This window comes from Nematolebias whitei, chromosome 22, assembly GCF_014905685.2.
Source record: "Nematolebias whitei isolate Nwh7 chromosome 22, NemWhi1, whole genome shotgun sequence".
NCBI lineage: Eukaryota > Metazoa > Chordata > Actinopteri > Cyprinodontiformes > Rivulidae > Nematolebias > Nematolebias whitei.
The window spans coordinates 9,295,322-9,301,951 of NC_056519.1; positions in this window are offsets into that span (position 1 = coordinate 9,295,322).

Here is a 6,630-nt window from a genome sequence, read left to right on the forward strand (position 1 = left end):
CATCCATCCATCCATCCATCCATCCATCCATCCATCCATCCATCCATCCATCCATCCATCCATCCCCGCTTTTTCCTTTTCAGTCACGGGGGTCACTGGTGCTGATATCCATCAGTCACTGTACGAGAGGCGGGATATACTCTTGACAGGTTGCAAGTCCGTTACAGGTACACTAAGGCCCCCACATACTTCACTCCACGGAGGTCCGTGTGCACTCAAGGCGGACTCAATGTGGACTCGAAGTGGACGTCCACCGACCATGTCTGCGCAAATATACATTTTTATGACTGCGTATACGCATACTCTGTGTCGCACAATAAACTGCCCGGCGAGAAACGGTGCTCACATGGAACTGTTTTGCATGTTACACCAACCGCAGCATGACTGCCGCTCTGTGTGCAGCACTGACGGGTGTGCGGCGGCTTCCCTGGGGGTATTCGAAAATATTCAGAATGTTTCTTGTTGTCCATCGTCTTCATGTCCTTCACCAGTCCATTAAATTCCCCTTCTTTATCCCTGGTCTAGTTTAATCACCTTACTGCATGTACCACCTTCTTTTCGTTAGTTTTTTTTAAAGCTAAGAGGCAAGAGATCTCTTCCTCATCGTCTGTTGATGCCATGACTGAAATTGTGAGAAATGAAGGAATTTGTCACAAGAGAATTTTAGGCAATCTGTATGCTCGAGTATGAAGTCTCAACCTTCTGCAGACAGTCCGCGCAGCTCACGGAGTACGCACAGTACGCCCAAGTATGTGGGGCCTATAGAGACAAACGAGACAACCAACCATTCATTCTCTTGCTCACACCATGTGGCACATGCATGGTGCATGTGGTGACGCAGAGGCTAGAGAAGGTGGGCCTGTGATCAGAAGGTCGCCGGTTCAACTCCCCATACAGACAACAGCAAAATGTGGGTGGGAATGGTGAAACACCCACACCAGCCTTCACCCTCATTTGCCCCACACTGGGCCCTTGAGCAAGGCCCCTAACTCGCACCATATGCCCTAGATGGCAGCTCTCTGCTCCACACAGAGGGCTGTGGTAGCTGTGGTCTGTGGTTGCGTCAGAAAGGACATTCAGTGTAAAAATAATTGCCAAGTCTTCGTGTGAGAAATTTTGCTCCGGTGACCCCTGAAGAAGGGAGCAGCCGAGAGGAAAAAAACATCAGCCTAACCTGCATGTCTTTAACAGGAGTACCTGGAGAAAACCCACACATGCACGGAGAGAACAGAAAGTCCTCCAGCTGGGATTCAAGCCGCCGACTTCTCACTAGTTGTGTTTACATGCTCTACAAGTTCTACTTCCGGGATGAACGTAAACAAACCTGAGTGCCCAAAATGGACCCGCGACAGGTTTTAAAGATGGTGGAGACGTTACTGCACTCCCTGACTGAGCTACAGGTGATACAGATCATTTTGAGCTTTTTCAAAGTTTCTAGTAGAAATGTTGTCGCTCACCGTTTTGCTTCCCTGACATGCTAATATTATTAGCATCTAGCCAGGTGGAAATACGTGAGGTAGACATAGGTCGCACATGCACAGTCAGGTCATTTTTCCACAATCGGAAAAAAAAATGAACAAATTAAGTGTTCACATGCACACTGTTCAGATTATGAATCGGCATAAATCACCCGTCTCATTCTGATTATAAATTCTTTCGGATCAAGCTGAATGAACAAAAAATAATCTGAATGGGGCGTTTACATGAGACATTTTTATTCAGAATGGCCGTTTAATCCAGTGACTTATGTCCATGTAAACATTGCTACTGAGAGTTTAGAGCTCTAACAACCGAGCCACCTCTGATGTTCAATAGTTGATTTTCATTCAATTGTTTAGTTTCCATATCAGTTAATAATTAGTCCTCATTAAGATATTTTAGAGACCGTTTATTTTTATTTTTCAGCAAAACGGTGCAAACAAGTACAGTGTATTCAAGGCAATAGTACAAACCTTTGCAGTAAAATCTAAAAAGCAAAGGAATGCACACACAGGGCTGTGCAAAGTGTCTTGTACATGTTGGGACGCACAAGAAAGAGATGAGAATCCACTGCAGAATCCTCTGTGAAATAACAGAAAGCAGATTGCAGTAAAACATGAATTGTGACATGCTGGAACAAAAGTGGAGTCTTTCATGAAGCGCAGTGCTGAGGCTCAGTGAACATGATGATATGTGATCCAAACCCTCGAGGGACTACATGTGCCCTTGTGTGCTGTAGACAGAAATAAAATAAAATAAAAAAGCTGTGGATAAAAAAGAGCATTGTGATTGACAGTGTGTGTGTGTGCTTGTCTGTGACACTTGTAGATAAACACGCAAAGAGACCGATTTTCTGAGCGTAATGAAGAGACTGGAGGATAGAACAGATTCTGTGATTCAGTGTGCAGATGTTTGTGCATTTTATATTTACTGCTGAGCTTCTGGGGAGAAGTGGAAACTAAATGATGTTGATGAATGAGAGTAGGCTCTGTAGCTTGCTTTGGGGTTGGGTTTCCTGCAAAACAAACTCAATAAAATCTTGTTTGAGTGGTCAAATTTTGTCGAATGAATGAGTTTGTGCGGTTTCGGTAGCCGCCAGCAAAAACAAAGAAAAAAAGATTCCTAATAAGATGATTCTCATAATCTACATGTGTTTTCATAATGGCATCTCATATTTAGAAGAAAGTCGAGCAGTAATACAGTGGAAAAAAATCACATTATTGCAAAAAAATGAAAATGAGTTTGACTTGACTGCTGTGCAATCAACAGAACTAAATGACTGCTCTGGGGCAGAATGTAAATCCTGCAAAAATCTGGCCATCCACTGTTAATAATACATAGAATCTCCAAGTTCGCAGCTTCTAAACTTCAAACATGACTAAAGTTCACTGCATAATTATGGCATGTTGCAATTTTTTCCACAAATACATTTTTTTTTCAAGCATTACCAATGTTAATCTTACATTTTTTTTAAATCTAAATACATTGCACACACTTTAAATAACAGTAAATGGCAAATAAATGGTCCGTAAAGGCCAGTCTTTACAACATGGTGATGTTTGGCAGCTGGTAATCATAGAGATTATTGATTTATTTTTTTACTGAACAGTTTCTGACACGGTTTGGATCTTTGTTACATTTTTAGGTTTAATGTTGTATTAATCTTTGAGTTGCTCGTGATTTGTTGCAAGTTGTGACAGTTTTAGTTGTTTTTCTTTCCCCTCCCTCTAGATCTCCTCTATAGTTGCCTAACTTCTATGCCACCTTTATTCTGTTAGTACTGTATTTTCCGCCATACATGTCGCTCCGTCCTATAAGTCGCATCAGACAATATTTGTCTAATAAAGTGGAAAAATCCTTAAATATGTTGCTTCGCCGTATAAGTCGCATCTATTAAGCGTCACTGCTGACAACCTGGAAATATGGGCCGATGTGCCAAAAATAGATGGGCTGCCAAATGTGGCCGCGGGAGGAATTTAACAAGAATTTAACAAGATCAACACTTAAAAACAAGTATTTGTTTGCTCAAAATTATAGTAAAGGTGTGTCTCAGTCTAACGTTTGCTTAATAAATGCACTTTGACGGTCAAATCTGCTGCATTTCAAAAGCCGATATATGCAGAAGTAAACGTGTGCACACGACGAGTCGCTGTGCAAATTTAACAAGATAAATGCCAAAAACAGTTATTTGTTTGCTCGAAATTATAGCAAAGGTAAGGTGTGTCTCAGTCTAACGTTTGCTTAATAAATGCACTTTAATGGTCAAATTAGCTGCATTTCACCAGGGTGGTGCAGCTGGTTTGACGGTCAGTCCAAGCAGCGAGCAGAATGAAGGTGGGGAGTGTATGGCAGGCCGACTGAGTCATTAATAGCTGGTGAAGATTCTCACCATCCGCTGTCTTAACCTTGAGTACCCACAAAATATGAAGTACTCCTTTGAGTTCTTGCAGAACGTCACCATGAACATTAAACCAGACCAATGCTCAGCAAGAGTCCATAGACTAAGAAATAAACTGCTTACATACTGCATGGAAAGAGGCGAACTTGTGTTCAATTAACACAAATGTTTTATTGTTCATAAAGTTGAGCATTTTTGTTTTTTGTTCTTAAGGTTTTATGAACTGCCTAGAACTCTTCCTAACCTTCTCCATGTCTGCAACCTTCTTCCTCTCTCTCTCCCTTGCTCGCTCGCTCGCTCTCTCCTCCCCATCTTCTCTTGATATAAAGAGCTAAACAAAGCATGGTGTTTAAGTTCATGTAAACATGTTCTTATTAATAAATGTTGTAATTTTAGATAAAGTCAAGCATTCAGTGTTTCCTGTCATGTATCATGTAAGTTGAAACAAATTTGAAATTTTTTTTTTTTTAAACTTGAAATGGAAAATTGTATTTCATATAGTAGGTTATTTGAACTCAAAAACTTGAGTTACAACTATGTAGAAATGTGAGTTTGTTCAATTAGGTAAAGAAAGTACAGTATATTGTATTGATAATGTTTAATATTTTATTGTTTTGACTTATAGTATTACGTTGAGACAAAGTGATAAAAAGTTAAATCAACTTTGACAATTTAAAGAACTACATTAAGACAACAATGTACTACAATCAACTTTTTAAACTTTAATTTCTGAGCTGAAACAACAATAAAGTGCTAGTTGAGTTAACTTGCATTTTTAAGGCAGCAGGCGGACTTTCATTTGCAAGTTTGACTGACTTGAAATGTCTTACAGTGTATTGTAAGGATTTTTCTGTTAACAGTTGTTTGTGATCGACTTGCTAATCTGTTCTGAGTCTGATGATCTGTGATTGATTAGTCATGCCTGCGATGTCTGAAGGGGGAGCTCAGTGCCAGATATACAATAATTATCATATTTGTGTGATAATTTTGCCCTCTGCAGGTATGTACGATAATTTGACCGCTTTGATGCATGACTAAATTAACACGACGCCTGACACATAAGAGAAGTGGCGGATTGCGCAACACTCGCATCGTTGCTAATGTAGTGACTTTGTTGCTATTTTTAGTGAATTCTCAGACCCTTCTGGTGACTGTTGTTAAAAAAAAAAAAAAAAAAAAAAAGCAATGTGATTTTTTTCCAGGTGTTTTTTTTCCAATGAGTATTGCTGTGACTTTTTTTAACCAGACAGGTGGTAGAAGTAGTGATTTGTGGCACTTAAGGTTTGGCAAAGAACCTCCCAACATCCCAAATCACTGACAGTCCTCCAGCTGTGTCCCTCCCTGCTGCAGAGCAGGAGATATTCACACCCCTGCATCCAGACACCAAATGATTCACACATGCACGATGCTGCTGCTGACTGATCCATGGCAGGATGTAAATATATTTATTTTTATGCCTAAAACAAATCACTGTCCTAAAATAAGTATCTCCTCTGGGTCACTGTTTCCAGTCCTAAACACAGATAAGAATGATCGTTTGAGCCGTGACATTTAAAACAACAAGAATTGACAGAAGAAAATATTTTTCTAGTTCTAAACGTGTTCACTTCACAGTTTTGTGCATAGTTCTATCTATTTTGCATTTACCCTAAGTTTTATTATAATTTACCTGTTTAGCTAATTGGTAGTTGCAATTAATGTGTGCAAAAATGTCACTGGGTTGTGGTTCTACTGCTAATGTTTGAATTACCAGAGGCTTTCCATATTGGTTTAGGAGGGAGGTTCTGTGCAGGAGGGGGTTCATCCTGACCTCCACACCAGAGGAGGTGATGTTCTGCCAGATGTGTCTTTTTTGACTGTTTTATTAGATTATGTAAAGATCTAAAAATATCATAGGGCAGCACGGTGGTTCAGCTGAGCTGCCGCCTCTCAGCGATTAGGTCACCGGTTCAAATCCTGGACAAGGCCTTTCTGGGTGGAGTGTGCATGTTCTCTCCGTGCATGCGTGGGTTTTCTCCGGGTACTCCAGTTTCCTCCCACAAACCAAAAACATGCATGTTAGACTTATTGGTAACTCTGAATTGTCTTTAGGTGGGAGTGAGAGAGTGAATGGTTGTTTGTCTCGTTTGTCTCTGTGTCCCTGTGATGGACTGGAGACCTGTCCAGAGTGTCCCCTGCCTCTCACACAGTGATAGATGGAGATGGGCACCAGCAACCCCCGCAACCCGAAAATGAAGAAGTGGGTAAAGATAATGGATGGATGGATGAAAACACATCCACTTAAACGTACATTGTTTTTTATAAAGTTCTCTAGAAGGAGACAATTCTGAGACACTCAAATTAAAACTGGTTGTGTTTGATCATTTTCCTCAATATACCTGCCTGTGCGATACCTCTGTTTGTCCCATCATGCAACACTGGGGGAGCTCTCGGCAACGATGCTCCATATTCCCTCCTGAATGGAAGCATCATGTCAGAGGATCTTTTACTCATACTGTCCTATTTCAGGTAACAACTGAATAGTTCTGTGTTTAAAAGGTTTATAAAGATACTTTGATGTGTTTTCAGTATTATCACCCATTGGATGGTTTTTATCAAGTAATTCATATTTTATGATCGTAAATTTAAATGTTGTTTGAACAGAGCTAACTAGCTTAAGTCTGCCATTGACATGTCACCACGAGGCGGGTGTTAGTACATTACATTAAACCCGTCGTAAGCTCAGAGGTGACAGGGCTTTCTCTGTTGCAGGT